This window comes from Papio anubis, chromosome 11 (assembly GCF_008728515.1).
Source record: "Papio anubis isolate 15944 chromosome 11, Panubis1.0, whole genome shotgun sequence".
Lineage (NCBI taxonomy): Eukaryota > Metazoa > Chordata > Mammalia > Primates > Cercopithecidae > Papio > Papio anubis.
The window spans coordinates 15,834,432-15,855,828 of record NC_044986.1 but is presented as its reverse complement, the minus strand read 5'-3'; positions in this window follow the sequence as shown (position 1 = coordinate 15,855,828).

Here is a 21,397-nt window from a genome sequence, read left to right as displayed (position 1 = left end):
CATCGTTTTAATTCTGTCTCATTAGGATATCTCAAATTTGTCCCCATTTCTCTAACCCCATCACTAGAGCCTTATTTCAGGCTCTTTTCTCTTGCAATGAACTTTACTTCTTTAGTTGTATCTTAACTGTTATTCTGCCTGTCTTGCTTTCCATACTGTTACCAGAGTGGCCTTTCTTTAGTGCAAATCTGATCAAGTTACTTCACTGCTAAAACTCCTCCAATGACTCCCCACAGTCGTATTAATAATAATGGTCATCAAACAAGAGCACAGTGAATTGGAAATACTGTGCTAAGCATATTAGAAGTGTTTATATTTTCATAATTGCCCTTTTGGGTGAGTATTAACATCTCTATTTTATGGATGAGGAAATATGTACTTACGTGGACAAATAACCGCCAAAGATCACTAAGGTAGTAAGTGGAGGAGCAGAGTCTTGAATAGCTCTAACCACAGAGCTTCTTATTTTAGGGCCATATTCCTTGAGGATATAGTCCAAAGTCATTAGCATAGCAAAATAGACCCTTTGCAATCTGACCTCTGCTTCCGCTTCTACCTTCTCTCTCACTACTCCAGAAGCAGATTTTAAAGCTGTTATTGATGAATTTCCTTCCATTAAAGTTAGGAAAATGAAATTATAATAAACTCTGGTTTTGGTACAAATAAAATATTTAACTTTAAAATAATGTGAATATACCAACTTTTAAATTTTCAATATATTGTCAACTACTTTAATGTTCTGAAAAAATAAGCCATTAAAATGCATAAAGGAGTACACATTTTTCCTTTTGTCTCAGGTTCCAATATTCCCTGACATGGCACTATCAGATCCTGTCTATATTTTTCATGGATTTCTTATTTTTATTTAAGTATTTAAGACGTTGCCTTAAATACGCTTTATCCTGATGACTGAGTTTTTTGGTGCCCTCTTAAATTTCGTGCCCAAGGTGAGTTCCTCACTCTTCTCACCCAATCCTGGTCCTGCTTATCAGCCAAAGGACTCATTTGCAGTCCCTCTCTCCAACACACAATGATCTGTCTTATCTTCCTTTTGCCATTCTTGCCTAGCATATCGTAGGTACTTCGTACGTATTTGTGGACACATGAATGAATGCTGTTTCTTTCTACCACAACAGCCATTGGTCACCCACTCCACTACCTATTGCCCAAACAACTCTTACTTGGCCTTTTTCAAGATTGAATTTGAGTGTCACCTCGACCAGGAAGCTTTCCCTGATTGCCTAGGCCTCCTTCTCTCCTGACCTCCTCTAAGTCTGGATAATGAGCTGCTCCATTGTACTCAGTGCACCCTGAACGCACTTAGGAAATAACAGTCTTTACCATGTTCTGAGGTTCCCTGTTAGTTGCTATGAACCACAAGTCTTTTTGTGAGCTCCTCAAGAGCAAAGTTGGGGGTTTCTCATCTCCATATTCCAGCCTCAATACCTTCTAGGGAGTATGTTCATAGGATGGGTGGATAAATGTATGTATGTATGGGTGGATGGATGGGTGAATGGATGGAAAAGTAAGATCTGTTTCATGATATAACTGGTAGTAGACTGCAAGGGAAGTCTGTACTGAAGGGGAATGAGACTCATGTGGAATCTTTGCTAGAATCCAGGTAAGAGTCAATCAGGGCATCAACCCGAAATAACAGAAAGGATCCCAATCCAGTTTTAAAGAGTTTATTCAAACACAAAGCTGAGAATACCCATTCAGGTAACACAGACTCCAAAGGAATGGGATCAGTGCTCCAAAGTTACAAATTAAAGTCTTGCTTATACAGGTAGAAAACAAAGAAATTAGTAGGATTACAACATTTTGTACATGAGGCTGGTTTATGAGTTGCAATAAATTGGTTACTTACAGTTTGTTTTCTTTTCCATATGGCTTGTTTTCATTTCCTCTCTAACTTAAAAGAGTATATTTAACATTCCATCTCAAGACAATGTGATAGTCATAAAATATTTGTGTGAAGGGAAGAAGGAAGTTAATCTATAATGATGATCAATAGAGAAGAGGGAAGAGGTATTCCCTGGCACTCTTTAGTCATTTGCAACATTTTATGAAACAACATAGGTAAGGAAGAAGGCTAATCTATAATCAGAGAAACAAAGGTTACAGCTGCCTTCCTTAAAGTTGCCTGTCACATGGCTCGGACCCCATAATCACATTCCTTTAAGGTTCAAAATAACTTAAAGTTCCAACAGCTCAGATTTTGAATTACTTATTTTCACAAAGCCCAGACTAAGGCCGTGGCAGTAGGTTAGATATAAGAGACATTTTAGAGGAAGAATCAATAGAATTTGGCTGGGAATAAAGTGGATGGAGAAGGATTCAAAGGCAACTGAGATTTTGCAACTGAGTAGGAAGATGAGGGTTCCCTTATCAAAGACGGTCAATGTAGGAGGAGCAGACCTATCTCCTGCACATGGACACTAACCCAGAGAATGGGGATGATCTTGGCAAGGAAACCCAGAGAGATGCTGTGGCTTCTCTTAAGCTACCCAGCAAGACAGTGTCACAGACTGGATCAAAACCCTGAGGTCCTAACTCCTGGTGTCACTTTTTCTTCCTGTCCTCATACTTTTTCCATGCTTGCTTCACAAAATATTGGTTATTTTCTCTTTCTCAATGGAAGTAAAAAAATTGCCTCTAATAACACTTTCTAACAATAGCTGTAAATTCTATCTGCTTTACACTTTAATACTGTTACCAGTCTCAAAACTGCTTATCTGTCATTTGAGGCTGTTTGCTAATTTCCACTCTCCTTCACTACAATTCAGAACCTGAACTAACTCTGGAGTTGTAAGGCTTCTCAGAAGGTCATTTTGATGGGTCCCCTTCCTGGGACAACTATAATCAAACCCTTTCTAGATAGATGAGGTCTTAATCAGCATTTATATTCCTCCTAAATTGTTCTGCAAGCCAGTCCACTTCTTTCCAACCCCGGAACTAGCCTACGCTGGTCTCAAACCCCAGACTGGCCAGGCAGGTCTCAAACTCCTGACCTCAAGTGATCTGCCTGGCTCGGTCTCCCAGAGTGCTGGGATTACAGATGTGAGCCACTGCGCTGGGTCAACATTCCTTTCTTTTGAAAACTTCCCTCTCCCCTTCTAGGCTGTTCTGAAGTTCTCAATTCCAGGCCCATCCCTTGGCCTTAAGGATAGACATATGACCGATTTATAGCACCAGATCCCTCTGAGAACAATGATTGTTCTAGAGACAGTGGGCATGTGACCTGAGCAGAGCCATTCACAATCTAACCCCAAGATGAATGTACAGGCTGGGGCAAGGAGACACTCTCTTTCTGCTGGGGAGCCTAAACTGGGAAAATATGAACCTGGGTTTACTCAGTGGAGCATGTCTGTTTGTGCAGGAAGCCAAGCAGGATTAAGCAAAGATGAGAGGCAAATGGAGAGATGGTTCTCCATACAGTGAGTTCCTGGGCCAAGGGTTATGGACTCTTTTTTCTGTTGCTCTTTCTTGGCTTCTCTGAATCACCTACTGCCCTTCCTGGCTATGTGAACCAACACATTTTCTTCCTGCTATATAGCTGGTTTATGTTGTCTTCTGTTATTTGCTCCCAAAGGATTTTGACCAATATAGGGTCTTAGGTAGAAAGAAACTGACTGGTGCCACTTGCCACAGGCAAGAAAGACTTAGAACCCATTTATGAGGAGATTAATGCCACAATTCCCTTATAGGGATCTTTGGAAGGACTGGCCTGGCCTGGGACATCCTGACAATCTAAGTACATATTCAACTCCTGAATGTTCCTTATGAAATCCGATCCTGTTATTCCCTGTCCCCTTCAGTCTTAAAGCACTCTGATGGTTTCCCATAGCTGTTAAGACAAAGGTCACAGTCATCAATGGGCCTGCACAATCAGCAATGGGCCTGCAAGGTCTGACTTCCACTGTCTCCTAGATCAGGGGTCTGCAAACTTTTTATTTAAAAAACAAAAAAACAAAAAAAACAACTATTTTATGTATTTTTTTCTTTTCTTTTTAAAATTTTTTTTAATTTTTTTTTTTTGTTTTTTTTTTGTTTTTTGTTTTTTAGACAGGGTCTCACTCTGTTGCTCAGGTTTGGAGTGCAGTGGTATGATCACAGCTCATTGCAGCCTCGACCTCCCAGGCTCAAGTGATCCTCCCATCTCAGCCTCCTGAGTAGCTGGGACTACAGGCTCATGCCACCACACCCAGCTAATTTTTTTATTTTTAATTTTTTAGTAGGGATAAGGTCTCTCTACGTTGCCTAGGCTGGTCTCGAACTCCTGAGATTAGAGATCTTCCCACCTTGGCCTCCCAAAGTGCTGGGATTGCAGGTGTGAAACACCACCCCGGCTGCAAACTTTTTCTATAAAAGGCACAGAGCAATATTCTAGGCTTTGTAGGTCATAATGTCTCTGTTGCAACTATCAGCTCTATCATTATAGCTGAATTCAGCCCATGGGCCATAATTTGTTGACCCCTGGTCAGGAATGGTCGGAACCTTTCCTCCAAACACACATCCAGCCTCACTGGCCTTTTCTCAGAATCTTCGTGTTCCCACCCATAGGCTCCCTCTCCTCATGGGGCCTCTGTTCAAACTATTTTCTCAGCTTGGCTATTCTCCCAAACCTGTGTGTGGTTAACCTTACTTATCACCTGGATCTAATGACAGTTTTCCAGGGAAGTCTTCCCTGACACTCTGAGACTGGGCCAGATTCCCCTGGCACATAAACACCTTCCCAGCATTCTCTCTCTCTCCTTTATGGCATTTACCGTAGTAGTAATCTTTAGGATTTTCATGTTGGTTTGCCCTCTGTCTTCCCACTCTGTGGGGAGCCCCATAATGATTAGGCACTGTCTTTTTTGTTTATTACCTAGCAGAGTGCTTAGTACATAGTAGGAGCTCAATATATATGTGATTGAAGAAAGAAAGAGAGGGAGAGAAGAAAATAGGGAGAGAAAGAAGGAGAAAGAAAGATGGAGGGAGGGATAAAGAAGGAAAGAAAGAATTAGCCCTTTGAATTTACCTGTTAAATGACTGAGGATGAGCATTCAAAGTAATAAAAGTAAATGGAATTTTTTTTTTCTTTTGCTCACCTCTTGCTGAAATCAGAAGAACATGAAGAATTGGTAAAAACTGGCACTGCCTCCTACCCATCCAGATACTTGGTAGCTTTTGGTGCTTGGGTGATGTTTCCTGGAGGTGACATCAGATCTCTAGTCAGACTAGAATCAGGAGGCCTTCTCCTCGCCACCCTTCCTCCCAACACCTGTTCCTCCCAGTTGCCATCATGTGTCCAAGTTCCCCATCAAGGTCACCTCCCCCTAAGTGCCTTTTCCCGAAATTACTCAGGCCTCCTGGGGTCAGATCCCAGCTCCAGGGCTTAGGGGTTGTGTGACCATGAGTGAGTCATGGAAACTCTCCAGGTTTATGGTTCCTCTCCATCAAGTGGGGATACCATTAAAAAATGGGCTAAGGATATGAACAGACACTTCTCCAAAGAAGACATACATGTAACCAATAAGCATATTAAAAACGCTCAACATCGCCAATCATTAGAGAAATGCAAATCAAAACCACAGAGATACCACCTCACACCAGTCAGAACAGCTATTACTAAAAAGTAAAAAAAATAACAGATGCTGGTGAGGTTGTAGAGAAAAGGATATGCTTATATACTACTGGTGGGAATGAACATTAGTTCAGCCATTGTGGAAAGCAGTTTGGCGATTTCTCGAAAACTTAGAACTACCATTCAACCCAGCAATCCCATTATTGGATGTGTACCCAAAGGGATAGAAATTGCTCTACCACAAAGGCACAGGCATATGTATGTTCATCACAACACTGTTCACAATGGCAAAGACATGGAATCAACCTAAATGCCCATCGTGGTAGACTGGATAAAGAAAATGTGGTACATATATGCCACGGACTACTACACAGTCATAAAAATAGATTAAGATCATGTCCTTTGCAGTAACATGGATGGAGCTGGAGGTTATTATCCTACACGAATTAGTGCAGGAACAGAAAACCAAATACCATATGTACTCACATGTGGGAGATAAGCTCTCACAAGTAGGAGATAAACACTGAGTACACATGGACACAGAGAAGGCATCAATAGACAACACAGCTTACTTGAGGGTGGAGGGTGGGAGGAGGGTGAGGATAAAAAAACTACCTATGCTTATTCCCTGGGTGCTATGCTTATTACCTGGGTAATGAAATAATCTGTACACCAAACCCCTGTGACACGCAATTTACCTATATAACAAACCTGCACATATATCACAGAACCTAAAATAAAAGCTAAAAAAATAAAAAATAAATAAAGTGGGAATAACGACATAGGGTTATTGGGAGGATTTAATGTGATAATATGCAGACAGTACTTAACACAGGGCCTGGAACATATTTAGTGCCAATAAGTTAACTGTTATTAGTTAAATTTTTTTAAAAAGACTATCTGATTATCTGATTATAGCAGTCAGGCTCATCTTTAACATATGTGGGGCCAGGGCTAGAGTACAAATGGTCTAAATATTTAAAATTATAACTAAGTGGCATGCGTTGTAGTCCCAGCTATTTGGGAGACTGAGGCGGGAGGATCACTTGAGCTAAGGAACTTCAGGCCAGCCTTGGCAACATAGGAACCCTGTCTCTACAAAAAAAAAAAAAAAAAAAATAAGCTGGGCCTATTGGCTCATGCCTATAGTTTTAGTTACTTGGGAGGCTGAAGTAGGAGGATTGCTTGAACCCAGGAGTTCAAGGCTGCTCTGACTGTACCACTGCACTGCAGCCTGGGTAACAGAGTGAGACTCTGTCTCTAAAAAAAAAAAAATTAAGAAATAAAATAATAATAACAAAATAGAAAACTATAAATCAAGCTGTAAAATAATTTTTTTTCTCCCGCTACATTGACAAATGTGACTTCATAATGGAAATTTTCCTTTTATGTTGGAAAACTATAGGTTTTATCTGACTGAAAGCCTACAAAACATCAAGAGTAACTGAATTCAGTTATTACTGTGTATGTGCTATTGATGGCCCAGAGATATTTGAATGAGTGATAAAATAAAGACATATTTCATGAATCATTACATATTTCATAAATTTTTTTTCTTTCATAGCAGGAAAAAGACTAATTATATAATTGTAATCAAAGTATACAAATAATTTACATTCCATTGATATGATCCAAAGGATTAAAACACATAATTATATTCAAAAAGTATCAAATTTGAATATATTTCCACCAAAAATGTAAAATGAAAGTAAATGTAAAAGTTAAAATTCAGTATTTTTGAAAAAAATTTTTAAAGCATGAAAAATATTTACATTAAAAAGCAAAGTAGAGTGTCAGGCGTGGTGACTCACGTCTGTAATCCCAGCACTTTGGGAGGCTGAGGTGGGCAGATCAAGAGGTCGAGAGATCGAGACCATCCTGGCCAACATGGTGAAACCCTGTCTCTACTAAAAATACAAAAATTAGCTGGGCTTGGTGGTGTGCGCCTGTAGTCCCAGCTATTCAGGAGCCTGAGGCAGGAGAATCACTTGAACCCAGGGGGCGGAGGTTGCAGTGAGCCAAGATCGTGCCACTGCACTCCGGCCTTGCTACAGAGCAAGATTCCATTTCAAAAGAAAAATGCTGGGTGAGGTGGCTAATGTCTGTAATCCCAGCACTTTGGAAGGCTGAGGCAGGCAGTTCGCCTGAGGTCAGGAGTTTGAAACCAGGCTGGCCAGCATGGTGAAACCCCGGCTCTACTAAAAATACAAAAATTAGCTAGGCATGGTGGCAGGTGCCTATAATCCCAGTTAATTGGGAAGCTGAGGCAGGAGAATCTCTTGAACTCGGGAGGCAGAAGTTGCAGTAAGCCGAGATCGTGAGATTGCACTTCAGCCTGGTCAACACAGTGAGACTTCGTCTCAAAAAAAAAAAAAAAAAAAAAGGCAAAGTAGAAATTATAATTAATGAATGTAAAAATTATAAATGAAATATTTCAATAAAGCTACTTTTTTTGTTTAAAATTTTAACAGTGGAGTTAAATCATAATAAATACTTTTACAAAAATAAATTATTCAGTATTCTAGCATTCACCCTTTTAACTTAGTTGCCAATACAAATAATCAGTATTACATGCCACTCATTTCATGCCTAAAATTACAAATATACTTAAGAGAAATATGAATGGTTTAATATTATAGTATGTCTCTCAGCCACCCATATGCATTTTTTTGTGATTGTGCTAATTCATGAAGAGTTTAGGAACAACGAATGAAAGAAATAAAAGGAAAAAATAAGTTCAGCATGACAGGGAATGATACTATGCTAAACAAAGATCTATTTTATTCATGCTCTCTGAGAGAAAGAAATTGACAGGTTAATTAATCTTCCTAATGGTCCCTACCACTAAAATGCTGTCTGCCCTCTGAAACTGTGTCCATCTCTGATGTTGGCAGCAGCAATCCATAAACCTTTATGACATTCAGGACAGGTAGCCTTTGTTTTGAGGATAAAAGGTAAGAAATATGGAAAAGTGTTCCCTAGGGCTTGAGCAGCATTGGTGCCAGGAGCAGATGTTTAGGATTAGGGGTAGTGATATGCCAGTGCTGAGCACCAGGTCCCATGTGACAAAGGAACACACATGTTCTTTAAGAAGTGTGTATATGTGTGTATTAGTCTGTTCTCATGCTTCTATAAGGAAGTACCAAGAGGTCTAATTGACTCACAGTTCTGCAGGCTGTACAGGAAGCATGGCTGGAAGGCCTCAGGAACTTATCACAGCAGAAGGTGAAGGGGAAACAAGCATGTGTTACCATGGCATAGCAAGAGAGAGAAAGAATAAACGGGGAAGCCCTACACACTTTTAAAACCAGATCTCATGAAAACTCATTTACTATCACGAGAACAGCAAGGGGGAAGTCTGCCCCCATGATCCAATCACCTCCCACCAGACCCCTCCTCCAACATGTGGGGATTACAATTTGACCTGCCATTTGGGTGGGGACACAGTGCCAAACCATATCAGTGTGTGTGTGATATTAGGGTGATATTAGTCACCCTTCTCTTTCCCAGGTCTGAGGGCAATATGGAAAGGAACACCCTGGATAATTGATGGATTGATAGGTCATTTGGGGTATTTGCATTGTAAATAAGCACTTCTGCTTAGTCCCCAAAGAAGCCCTGGGATGAAGGGGGCCTTAGAAGGTGGTTTTGAACTGAGACACTTCTTGCCTACACTGGCCCTTTCTGCCCGCCACACATCAGAAGAATGGGGTTCAGCAGCTGGGCATCTCATTCTGAGCCTGCACTCCGTACACTTTTGCTAAGGAATAGTAGAGTCACATTTGTTAAGAAAATACATAGCAATCAAGTGTCTTAATTCTTTTTTTTTTTTTTTTTTTGAGATGGAGTTTTGCTCTTGTTGCCCAGGCTGGAGTGCAATGGCTGATCTCGCCTCACCGCAACCTCCGCCTCCCGGGTTCAAGCAATTCTCCTGCCTCAGCCTCCCAAGTAGCTGGGATTACAGGCCCACGGCACCACGCCCAGCTGATTTTGTATTTTTAGTAGAGACAGCGTTTCTCGATGTTGGTCAGGCTGGTCTCGAACTCCTGACTTCAGGTGATCTGCCTGCCTTGGCCTCCCTAAGTGCTGGGATTACAGGCGTGAGCCACCATGACTGGCCTAAGTGTCTTAATTCTTGATTATCTAATAGCAGAATTTCAGGAGAGTACTTTGACAAATAACTTAATAATAAACATATCAGAATGAAACAACTGATAGAAAAAGATAAGATCCTGATCTTCAGAAAATGCCAACCCCTTTTTTTTTTTCTAAGTCATGAAAGAAATCATGAAGATATACTGCTCATAAAGTGCCTACACATAAAGGTACCATTTATGGGCACAATACAACAGGCTAAGCCCTCTGATAAAAACTGAAGGGAGTGTAGAATTTTCATTTTATAGAGAAGGAAATGGAGGCACAGAGAGGTTAACTGGCTTGCACAAGGTCATACAGCTGCTAAGTGGCACGGGCAGTATTCCAAGCCAGCCATGTCCAGATTCTGACCGTGTAACCACCATGGCACACCAGCCCTTTGCTCTCTTCCACCATGTATCCAAAGGAATCAGATAGTCAACATTAGCAAAGAAAAATTCAGTGGGACCCCTAGCTGACCATCTTTCTTCTGTGCACCCTTCAGTTTCCCCCAAAAGACAAAGAAGTCTTTTTAACACCATGTAAACATTTAATAAGCGTGCGTTAATTTTTCAGTTACAAAGTGTAAAGCAACATTTGGGGACCTACTTTCCTATTGGGTAAAAACTTGACCACTGAACCTTGGACTACCTCTTCCCTCTAATTGCAAAATGCTGACTTACTTCATTTTTTGAAGACCAATGATCTTTGCAAGGTATGTTAAAAAAAAAAAAAAGTGCCTTCAGAGCCTTGAGTCATAAGATGGGAAAAAATGTTGTAGTGCTACAAAAATATTGACAGAATCTCTATGATTTTTCAGTATCTTTATGATTAATGAGATTTTAGGGCTGGACACGGTGGCTCATGCCTGTAATCCTAGCACTTTGGGAGGCCAAGGTGGACAGATTGCCTGAGCTCAGGAGTTCGAGACCAGTATCCTGAGCAACATAGTGAAACCCTGCCTCTACTGAAATACAAAACAAAAAAAAGAAAAAAGAAAAATTAGCTGGGCATGGCAGTGTGTGTCTGTAGTCCTAGCTACTGGGGAGGCTGAGGCATGAGAATTGCTTGAACCCAGGAGGTAGAGGGTGCAGTGAGCCGAGATCACACCACTGCACTCCAGCATCTGTCTCCAAATAAAACAAAACAAAAAACCAAGATTAATGAGAACAAGATTAATGAGATTTTAAATAGCTTTATTGAGATATTTTTCACATACCTTAAAATTCACCCATTTAAAGTGTATAGTTCATTAGTTTTTAATATATTCAGAGTTGGGTTACCATCACCACAATCTAACTTTAGAACATTTTCAACGCCCTAAAGAGAAACCCATATCCATCAGTAATCATGCCCTATTTCTTCCCAACCCAGCAACCACAAATCACCTTCTGTCTCTATGGATTTACTTAATTTGAGTATTTCATGTGAAAGGAGTCAAACAATATATGGTCTATTGTTATTGGCTTCTTTCACTTTGCATAATGTTTTAAGGTTCATCTGGTTGTAGCAGTTATCAGTACTTGACTTTTCTTATGGTCAAATAATATTCTGTTATATGGATGTATAATTTGTTTATGCTTTCATCTGTTAAATGTTTAGGTTGTTTCCACTTTTTGTCTATTATGAATAATACTGCTATGAACATTTGTGTACAAGTTTTTGTGTGGACGTGGGTTTTCATTTCTCTTGGATATATACCAAGGAGTACAATCTCTGGATCATATGACTTTATAGTAGCTCTATGTTTAACCTTTTGAGAAACTGCTAGACTGTTTTTCAAAGTAGCTGTACCATGTTACTTTCCCACCAGGAGAGTATGAGGATTCCAATTTCTCCACTTGTTTGCCATCACTTGCCTTGATTTTAGCCATCCTAATGCATGTGAGGTAGTATCTGATTATGGTTTTGATGTGTATTTCCTTAAAGTCTAATGGTGCTCTTCTTTGGAGAAATGTGTATTCAAATCTTTTGCTCATTTTTAAATTGGGCTATTTATCTTTTTATTACTAAGTTGCATGGGTTCTTTATAAATTCTGGGTACGATTTCTGTCTCAGATATATGCTTTGCAAAAATTTCCTCAATTTTGTAAGTTGTCATTTCTTACTTTGATGGTGCTCTTTAAAGCATAAATGTTTTTAATTTTTTTTTTTTTAGTGACACAGGGTCTCACTCTGTTGCCCAGGTTGGAGTGCAGTGGCATGTTCATAGCTCACTGTAGCCTTGACCTCCCAGGCTCAAATGATCCTCCCACCTCAGCCTCCCAAGTAGCTGGGACTACAGGTGTGTGCCACCATGCCTGGCTAATGTTTTGTATTTTTTGTAGAGATGGGGTTTCACCATGTTGCCCAGGCTGGTCTCAAACTCCTGGGCTCAAGTGATCTGCCCGCCTTGGTCTCCCAAAGTACTGGGATTACAGGTATAAACCACTGCTTCTGGCCAATGTTTTTAATTTTGATAAAGTCAAATTTATCTATTTTTTTTTTTTCTGTTTCTTGTGCTTTTGGTGTCATACCTAAGAAGCCATTACCTAACCCAAGGTGACAAAGATTTACTCCTGTGTTCTTCTAGGAATTTTATAATTTTAGCTCATACATTCAGATCTACAACACACTTTGAATTAATTTTCGTGTATGGTGTGAGAGAGGGGTTCACCTATTCTTTTGCATATGGGTGTTTAGTTGTCCCAGAACCATTTGTTGGAAAGGCTGCTTTTGTTTTTTGAATTGTCTTGGTATCATTTCAAAAACCAATTGGCCATAAATGTGAGGTTTTGTTTCTGAACTTTCAATTCTATTCTGTTGATTTCTACATTCATACTTCTAGCAGTACCATGCTTTTTTTTTTTTTTTTTGAGACAGAGTCTCGTTCTGTTGCTCAGGCTGGAGTGCAGAGGCATGATCTCAGCTCACTGCAACCTTTGCCTCCCGGGTTCAAGCAGTTCTCTTGTCTCAGCCTCCCAAGTAGCTGGGATTACAGGTATGTGCCACCACACCTGGCTAATTTTTGTATTTTTTAGTAGAGATGGGGTTTCACCACATTGGTCAAACTGCTCTCAAACTCCCGACCTCAGGTGATCCACCCGCCTCGGCCTCCCAAAGTGCTGGGATTACAGGCATGAGCCACCACGCCCAGCCCCTTCTTTATTCTTGAATATGTTCTGTCCTCTCCCCAGGCATTCTGACCAGCCCTTCCTTTGGACCTCACTGTTCTCACTACACATTCCTACGCTTGCCTCTGTCACTCCACTGGTTCCTCAAATTTGCTGATATTCCTGCCACTCCAACTAGATTGTGCTCCTTGAGGGCAAGGACTATAATCTTACCTGTCTTTATAACTCCAGGCCCAGGAATTCAAAGTGTGTTGCGTGAATGAACTGGATACATTTGGTATATATGAACTCCTGTGGGTAGAAGAGCACACTCTTGGGAGGCTGAGGCAGGAAGATTGCTTCTTTAGCCCAGGAGGCAGAGGTTGCAGTGAGCTAAGATGGTACCACGGCACTACAGCCTGGATGACAGAGCGAAACCCTTCACAAAACAGAACAAAACAAAACAAAACAAGAAAAAGGAGAGCACACTCAAATTTTACAACTGTTAACCCTGCAAGGCACGTCTGCGGGCATGTTTTTCTTTTGCAAACTGAGGAGAAGCTTTGATCATACTGGATTTGTTGATAGGTACTGGTTTATTAACAGTCTTGTTGGGCTTTGTACATACCTAGTTAAAATAAGTTTATTTCAGGACCTGAATTTTCTCAAATGCTTGAATACATTGATTAAATAAACCCATGACTGTCAAAACTCCTCTTTTCCTGGAACTGTATAGAAATTGACCTAGACTCTCATTGAATCCCCAGCAAATTTTGTTCTCATTTGCGCAAAAGCCACTTTTCTCAAACCACGTTTGGGCTCTTTATATCCTCTGATACCTTTGGATGAATAGATGGAAGATGCTTGTGTGTTTCAGATGTTTTTACCCTTATTGTCTCACTTCCTGGCTCAGACCAAAATATCTTTGGAATGAAGACAGACCAAGAGCTGACCTAAGAATGTCGATCCTGCCCATTTTAGACCACATGGCTTTTTATAGTCATCTCCATCAGCATGAGCATAATTAAGAGCATCCCTAGACTGAAGAGTGTTTTGTTCTTTCCACAAAATTGCTTAGCTGGGCAGACCTTTTTTCTTCCATGTTCTTCAATTGCCTCAAAAGACTATGGGGGTGGGGTTGGGGGGTAGATCCCTTTCTTAAGAGGAGCAAGACTATCTTTTTGACCAAGGATGATTTCTCACTACGGCATTTAATATGCAATTCACTGATTCTAATGAACAAAACTGACACATATTTCCAATGTAATATGAAGACTAGGAATCATCTACTTGAAACTGTTTTACATGTCTCTGTTTTACAAAGGACCCTTCATATCACTTTTAACCACAAAGCCACTGCAGAAGACCTTGCGTGCCCTCCCCGCCCCTGCACCCTTGTTTCAGAGTCCAGAAGTCATACGCAAAGCATTTCGTTTGTGAAATCAAAAATTCTCTTTCCCTCTACTTTAGACATAAACTTTTTATTTTATTTATTTATTTATTTTGAGACAGAGTCTTGCTCTTTCGCTCAGGCTGGAGTGAAGTGGCATGGTCTCGACTCTGCAACCTCCGCCTCCCGGGTTCAGGTGATTCCCCTGCCTTAGCCTCCTGAGTAGCTGGGATTACAGTCACCTTCCACCATGCCTGGCTAATTTTCGTATTTTTAGTAGAGGCAGCGTTTCACCATGTTGCTCAGGCTGGTCTCGAGCTCCTGACCTCAGGTGATCTGCCCGTCTTGGCCTCTCAAAGTGCTGGGATTACAGGCATAAGTCACCACACCCGGTTCTACTTTCGTCATAAACTTTTTGTATTAAAGGATCCCTAATTGGGCTGGGCGCGGTGGCTCATGCCTGTAATCCCAGCACTTTGGGAGGCCGAGGTGGGTGGATTACCTAAAGTCAGGAGTTCAAGACCATCCTGGCTAACACAGTGAAATCTGTCTCTACTAAAAATACAAAAAAAAAAATCAGCCGGGCATGTTGGCGGGTTCCTGTAGTCCCAGCTACTCTGGAGGCTGACGCAGGAGAATGATGTGAACTCCGGAGGTGGAGCTTGCAGTGAGCTGAGATCGCACCACTGCACTCCAGCCTGGGCAACAGAGTGAGACTCCATCTCAGAAAAAAAAAAAAAAAAAAAAAGCATTCCTAAGTGCTCATTCTGCTGTCAAAATCGTTGCGGGGTCAAAAGAGAAAAATTTCAGAAGAGAATTTAGAGGTACAGCCTGTAAGAAACAGCAAAAAATGAAAACCAAAGACCCACTTAGGAAGACCCTCGTTGAAGAGATGGGGAGGAAGGACCTGAGCCCCTACTCCATTCCACAGTCATGTAAGTCATTCTTCTTTCTCTTGCCATGGAGACAGAGCGAGGCCAGCAGCCTTACTCTGATATCATTTATTTCCCATAGAAACATAAAAAGACTCACCACTCCCCAAAGCACTTTTTTTTTTTTGAGATGGAGTTTTGCTCTTGTTGCCCAGGCTGGAGCGCAATGGCGCGTTCTCAGCTCACCGCAATCTCCGCCTCACGAGTTCAAGTGACTCTCCTGCCTCAGCCTCTTGAGTAGCTGGGATTATAGGCATGTGCCACCACGCCTGGCTAATTTTGTATTTTTTGTAGAGATGGGGTTTCTCCATGTTGGTCAGGCTTGTTGTGAACTCCCAGCCTCAGGTGATCCACCCACCTCGAACTCCCAAACTGCTGGGATTACAGGCGTGAATCACTGTGCCTGGCCCAGGTGCTTTTAGTCAGATAATATTGGGAAACAAGGGTCAACATTTAATAAGCAAGGTCAGTCTGATTTCCTCATTGCAGACCAGGGAGACTCTAATTGTGATTCTCAAGGGAGAACATGGTGTGTGATTTTCTTTAAAGGCATTTGGCCATGGAGCATTTTCTTCCCAGATCAGCTCTTCTCAAGGTTAGTGTTCCAAGGCACAAGCTTTGAGAAATGCTGCCTGACAACTTTTACAAAAGTCTAAGCCCTGGGTTTGCATGTTAATTCATATTTCTCTATCCACACCTGGGAACCCACTTCTCAAAGCACAGTCACTGCCAAGAAGAGGAATGTCTGTGCTGTGCAGGGCATCTGTGGTTTAATTCAGGGAACTGTCACCGTGCTATTTGGCCAAAGCTAAGCCACATCCTCTAATATAGCTTTCTCAGTAATAAAGATGAGATTTTTATTTCCATCTGTCTAAACCCTTTGTCCTCAATTTGTTCAAAACTCAGGCAGAATTTCTTTTCTGGGCCCATCAAAATTCTAACAGGGTCCAGGCGTGGTGGCTCACGCCTGTAATCCCAGCACTTTGAGAGGCCGAGGCAGACGGATCACTTGAGGTTGGGAGATCAAGACCAGCCTGGCCAACATGGTGAAACCTCGTCTCTATTAAAAATACAAAAATCAGCTTGGTGTGGTGGTGCATGCCTGTAATCCCAGCTACTCCAGAGGCTGAGGCAGGAGAATCGCCTGAACTCAGGAGGTGGAGGCTGCAGTTGAGCCAAGATCGCGCCACTGCACTCCAGCCTGTGTAACAGAGTGAGACTCCGTAAAAAACAAAAAAAAACCACCACCAACAACAAAAATCCAGCAGGAACCATTAAGCTGGGGTTCCTCTGGACACATTTTGAAAACCACTGCTGGAGGCTCATGCAATGCCAGAATGGAGATTTTTGCCATTTGCAGGTAGAGGAAGCTGCTTGAGGCTTCCTGCCAGGTCTCTGACCCCATGTGTAGGTAAAAGAAAATAATGCAAACAAAAGCAAAGGAACAACAAGATCAAATTAAGAACTGATGGAGGGCTGGGTGTAGTGGCTTACACCTGTAATCCCAGCACTTTGGAAGGTTGAGGCAGGCAGATCACTTGAGGCCAGGAGTTCAAGATCAGCCTGGCCAACATGGTGAAACCTTGTCTCTACTAAAACTACAAAAATTAGCCAGGCGTGGTGGCGTGTGCTTGTAATCACAGTCACTCAGGTGGCCGAGGCACAAGAATCACTTGAACCAGGGAGGCAGGTTGTAGTGAGCCGAGATTGTGCCACTGCACTCCAGCCTGGGCGACAGATGATCAGACCAAAAAAAAAAAAAAAAAAAAAAAAAAAGGAAAAAAGGAAACAGGCCAGCGCGGTGGCTCACTCCTGTACTCCCAGCACTTTGGGAGGCCGAGGCGGGTGGATCACGAGGTCAGGAGATAGAGACCATCCTGGCTAACATGGTGAAACCCTATCTCTACTAAAAATACAAAAATTAGCCAGGTATGGTGGTGGTTTGCGGTCCCAGCTACTCGGGAGGCTGAGGCAGGAGAATGGTGTGAACCCGGGAGGCGGAGCTTGCAGTGAGCCGAGATTGCACCATTGCACTCCAGCCTGGGAGACAGAGCAAGACTCCGTCTCAAAAAAACAAAAACAAAAACAAGCAAACAAACAAACAAAAACAAAAAACAAAAAACAAAAAACCCCAAAGAACTGATGGAGGCAGAGAGACCTGACGAAGTCCTGGAGAGAGATGCTGGGGACTTAATCCAGGGCAATGAGGGCTAGGGAGAGGGGAAGTCACTGAGAGGCAGATAGGTAGGCAGGACTTGATGCCCGATGGCTCTGGGGCAGAGGGCCGAGCGGAGCTGAGGGAGACGTCCAGGTGGCTGACTTGGATGACTGTGTGGATGGAGCTACGCGAGGAGGAATGGAGGGGGAAGGAAAGTTGTGATTTTGATCTGAACTCCGTGTCCTCAACTCTTAGGGAGAGAGGAGGAGGGGAAGCAGTACTATTGGCAATTAGAAGGAAGAGGGAAATTATGAGTACAGCGTGAGGCTTTTGAAAGGAAATCCTCTCCTGGGGTTGGGCTGGGAAATTACTAAGGTGAAAAACTTGCCTAGGGAAGTTTTAAACTTTCTCTCTTGGGCTCGCCCTTGGGGGCTGCTTTACTTTACTTCCCTTCCAGACCACAGCTTGGGAGGTGAGATTGGCAGCTTCTCAAGTAAGAGGAACATTCCAATTGAAGGGGTGTTTGTCACCTTCAGTTTCCAATTGCCATTCTCTTGTCCACATGTGTCATGTTTCTTTAAGTTATTGTGAGTAGCTCTGTAGGGGCTGATCCCCCTGGGCCCACAGAAGCTGGAATATCTGAGACTTTGTCTCACTGACTTCAGCAGGTTATGTCCGTGAGAAGCCTTGGTTAATGGGATCGGCCTTCCTCTATTTTCTGCACTGCCTCCCTCAAGGAGAAGCTGTAAAGATCACGTGAGATAACAAACATAGTGCACCAAATGTATTGACTGGCACTTGGCAGGTGCTGCCCGCATTAGATCTTTTAATATCCATAGCCCGCAAAGTGCCAGATCTTGAAAAAGGCCATCCTGGTGGCTTAAAGCACTGACCTACTTGGGTGTGACTCATGGGGATAATAATCCCACCATCAAAAGATCATGGTAAAGATTCGAAGTGAGATGCCATATAAAGAGCTAAGTACAGGCCAGGCAAAGTGGCTCACATCTGTAATGCTAGCACTTTGGGAGGTCAAGGTGGGCAGATCACCTGAGGTCAGGAGTTCGAGACCAGCCTGGCCAACATGGTGACACCGCATCTCCAATAAAAATACAACAATTATCTGGGTGTGGTGGTGCATGCCTGTAGTCCCAGCTACTTAGGAGGCTGAGGCAGGAGAATCGCTTGAACCCTGGAGGCGGAAGTTGCAGTGAGGCGAGATCCTGCCACTGCACTGCAGCCTGGGCAACAGAGCAAGACTCTGACTCAAAAAAAACAAAAAACAAAAAACAAAAAAAAAGGTCAAGTACAGCAGCTGGCACCTAGCAGTATATCACAGTGGCCACTACACTACAATTATTCTCATCAATCCAAAAGAGACTGGAGAAGATGTGACTTCAGATGTAACAGACCAAGGCGTCACTCCATCCGAGAATATTCAAAAACAAAATGCCACAAAACACTTTTCCCATTAAAAAAACTCCAATTGCCTTATTCACATATCATCCTTTAGAATCTATAAACAGTTTATGTTGTGGGCTGTGCATCAGCTGATCACTCATACTCTGTGAGGCTGCTCAGGAATATTTGGTAAACTCATCTTACGGCCCAGTGGGCTGCAAGGTATAGTGAGTTGAATGGTGGCCTCCAAAAAGATATGTCCAACTCCTAACTTCTGGTCCCTATAAATGTGACATTATTTGGAAAAAGGGTCTTTGCAGATATAGTTAAGGATCTAGGTCATCCTGGATTAAATAGGTGACAAGCGACAAGAGAGAGGAGAGGAGAAGACATAGGGACAAGAGGAGACGGTCATGTGAAGATGGAGGCAGGACTGGAGTTGCGCAGCCGCTAGCCAAGGACTATCCAGCGCCAGCAGAAGCTGGAGGAAGCAACGAATAATCTTCCCCCAGAGGCTTAGGAGGGAGCATGGCCTTCTGACACTTTGATTTCAGGTTTCTGGCTTCCAGAGGCGTGAGAGAATAAGCTTCTGTTGGTCAAAGCCACCCAGTTGGTGGCAGTTTGTTACAACAGCCACAGTTAGCTAATTTACAAGGAACAGAAACACTTAAACTAACTTTGACAACCAAAAATGTGGAGGAAGGGCACTTTCTAGGAGGACTCAAGGGAATATTATGAATTCCAAGGACAGGAAGTTCAGGCTGGCCTCATAACGGACACGGCTCAGAGCCTAGACAATTGGGAATGGGGTGGCCATCTTGATGCCTGACCGTTCCTCGTTTGTCATTTCTCTCTGCCTGCAGGCTGGCTCTCTTTGGTTCTTCACTCATGGGGCCAGTCCAGGCACCTTGAACCTGACCTATCTTCACATCCCATTTCAAGTACCTAAGAGAAAGGCATATGGCTCTGTGGCCTGATTCCAAATTCCAGGGAGAGAAACTCACTCAACCTTGGACCAACCAACTCTTGCTAAGGGATGAGATCTTGTGTCTGGGGGCCTTTGTCCAAGGGTATCTGCTGCTGTCAGATACCCTTGGAAGTTCCTACTTGAAGGCCAAAGATAATTTTGAAGGGCAGACTACCAGCCAGGTAAGTTCCTTTCAGCCACCAACTTGACAGGTCAGGGAGATTCTAACCTTCTTTTCAAACCTTCCTTCCTGCTTTAGAAAATGTCCTTAGCCTTCTAATTTTCTGTCTCTGCCAACTCTTCCCTTTGGTATAACCAAATCAGGTTATTGAGAAGGAAAAAGCAGAAAAGCCATTCATTTAGATTCTCTTTCTGTTCTAAGCATGAAGTTAATCTACTGGAACAAAAACATTATTGATTTTTACCTATTATAATCTTCTCTCTGAAACAACAAATATGTACTACTATTGGTATAACATTTGGCTTATTTTGGATGCAGACCTTAATAAAAATTAAGGTTCATTATTTTGTCATAGTGCCTTTGCATGCCTCCTTTAGACCCAGTGGCACATGACATGTTTGGAAGTTGAAAGACTTTATATTTGACTATAACGCTTTTGGTCAACAAGGCAAAGCCTGAAACCAAACAGAAAGCCAAACCAGGCAGGAGTGTGGGGACAACAAGAGAAACAGGTTCTGGGGAGAGTCTTGTTCCTTGATGTTCATTCAAAAATCAGTGAGAGTTTGTTGAGTACATAACTAAGTTCTGGGCATTTAGCTAAAGCTAGGATTACAGAGGTGAAAAAGCTGGACTTCTATTTCCCACATGGAGCTTATAGCCAAGGGAGAGGCAGGCAGAGATAAAGGAAAATGATGCAAATAAACGCATATTTTCAAGCTTTAACAAAGGCCTTGGAGGAACAGTGCTTTGGCACAATGAGCATGAGTATGAGCAACTCGGGCAACCAGCCTGAGGGGGCGGGGAAGGCTTCCCTGAGGAAGGTTATTTCCTTGAGATCTGAAGGGTGAGTAGGTGTTTAAGTGGGTGAAGTTGAGAGGTAGAGGCTGGGAGGTGGGGCATCTTCCAGACAAAAGGAACTTTGAGTATAGATATTCATTATGCCATTCCTGTAGAAACCCAGAACATGTAAATCTACACACACACACACACACACACACACACACACACACACGCAAACCCACAGAATCATGGAGGAGTGAGCCATCGGGCAGTTGTGCTCTGCTTTTTTTTTTGCCATCTGCAGGTAGAAGAGGCTGCTTGAGACTCTCTGCCAGGCCTCTGACCCCATGTGGATCTCCCTAGATCATTTCAAGAGGATCCTGAAATCCTTGGTCCTGTGGAAGCCCCCCAGGGCTCTCTCTGTGTCAGCCTCAACTACGGTGTATCAAGGAGCTCTCAAAGGAGCCTCAGCAAACAGAAAACAGGACACTTTATCAGAAAGAAAATTAATTTGGAGCTATCTTCAGTTTTCTTTTACAGTGTCTCTAAAGGGAGAGGATGGGATTCTTTGGGCATAAGGAGATGTCCACCCGGGATCTTCCCATCTGCACTCTGCCCATTGAGGTCTGCTCATCTGAGAGCTGCTCACTGAGGTCTGCCCATCTGAAAGCTGCCCATGGAGGTCTGCTCATCTGCCAGCCCAGCTGAGGGTTGCCCATCAAGATCTGCTTATCTGAAATCTGCCCATCTGAGGTCTGCCAGCCCTTCTGGGAAGGCCACCTGGAGGAATATG